The following is a 1,823-nucleotide window of genomic DNA, read 5'->3' on the forward strand; positions in this document are numbered from 1 at the left end:
CCCCCCCCCCCCCACCGCCCTGGTCTCTGGGAACATGGGTCGGTCCACGTGCTTTCTCTGTCCGGTCACTGTCTTTCCCTCAGTATCTCCTTAAAGCCAATTAAGCAGGGACATGGGCTCCAGATGCCAGCTTCCACCTGCTGGGACCTCGCTGGGCCCCTGAGTTCTCCTCTGCCAGGTGGGGGAGGGAAGTGGTCATGCTTCCTGCCTCCGTGGCCCATGTGAGGACACAGGCCCTCCCTGTCAGCCAGCCTCTGGTCCCCCTCTCCCCCCTGTCCCTCTCACCTCTGCTTCTCTCTTTCTTTTCCTTCTGACTGTCCCCCAGACTCCCAGGCCCCCATTTCTCTTTGCAGGATTTGTACCTTTTTCTTTCTCCTTCTTCTCTTTTCTTTGCCCATTTTTTCTGTTTCTCCAAATGTAAGTCACTGTTGTCTGCTTCTGTCCCTCTCAATCCCGGAGTCCCAGGATAAGATTTGTGTGTGTGTGTGTGTGTGTGTGTGTGTGTGTGTGTGTATGTTGGGGGGTGGGGAGAGGGAGACAGAGTTGGTGGGGTCAGACACACTTGCTGTCCGAGCCCTGGGTAGGCCACTTCTGGTCCCTGGATCCCGGGTGATTCATTTCTCCCAGCTTCAGCTTCCCCTCCTGTAACACTGAGCAGACCTACCTCGAGAGAAGGAAATGAGATCCTTATATTAAGTATCTGGTCCTGAACCTCTGGTCCATGGTAAGAGCCCAGTAAACATTTATTTTTGTGGTAAAACACAAGCACATAAAATTGACCATTACGATCACTTTTTTTTTAAAAGATTTTATTTATTTATTCGACAGAGATAGAGACAGCCAGCGAGAGAGGGAACACAAGCAGGGGGAGCGGGAGAGAGAGAAGCAGGCTCCTAGCAGAAGAGCCTGATGTGGGGCTCGATCCCGTAACGCCAGGACCACGCCCTGAGCCGAAGGCAGACGCTTTAACCGCTCTGCCACCCAGGCGCCCCTACGATCACCTTTTTTTAATAAAGATTTTATTTTTTCAAGTAATCTCTACACCCAGTGCGGGGCTCGAACTGACCCCGTCAAGATCAAGAGTTGCACACTCTACAGTCCGAGCCAGCCAGGCGTCCCCGTTCTTATGACCTCACAGTGTGCGGTTTGGTGGTTCTAAGTACATTCGCAGAGGAAACCTGACACTAAAGGCCACAGAGTGTAGGATTCCATTCATATGAACTCTCCAGAAGAGGCAGGCCCACAGGGAGGGAGAGCAGAAGAGTTGGTTGCCAGGGGCTGGACAGGACGGAGGGAATGGGGAGTGACTGCTTAATGGGTACGGGTTTCTATTTAGGTGACAAAAAAGTTCTGGAACTAGGTAGCAACCCAGTCATTCCACCTCTGTGTATATACCCCCAAAGAATTGAAAACAGGTGTTCAAGCAAAAACTTGAGGTTTCTTGTTCATTGTAGCATTATTGGCAATGACCAAACGACGGAAACAAGTCAAACGTCGTTCAACTATTGAATGGGTAGACAAAAAGTGCCTGGGCCATCCAAAGGACTTTTTTTTTTTTTTAAGATTTTATTTAATTTTTTGACAGAGAGAGAACAAGCAGGGGGAATGGGAGAGGGACAAGCAGACTCCCTGCTGAGCAAGGACCCTGGGATCATGACCTGAGCCGAAAGCAGACGCTTAACCAACTGAGCCACCCAGGCGCCCTATCCAATGGACTCTTACTTGGCCACAAAAAGGAAAAGTTTATTTTTATTTTCTTACTAATCTTTACACCCAACATGGGGCTCGAACTCATGACCCCGAGATCAAGAGTCACATGCTCT

The sequence above is a fragment of the Ursus maritimus genome, unplaced genomic scaffold (assembly GCF_017311325.1).
Source record: "Ursus maritimus isolate PB19 unplaced genomic scaffold, ASM1731132v1 scaffold_19, whole genome shotgun sequence".
NCBI classification, from domain to species: Eukaryota; Metazoa; Chordata; class Mammalia; order Carnivora; family Ursidae; genus Ursus; species Ursus maritimus.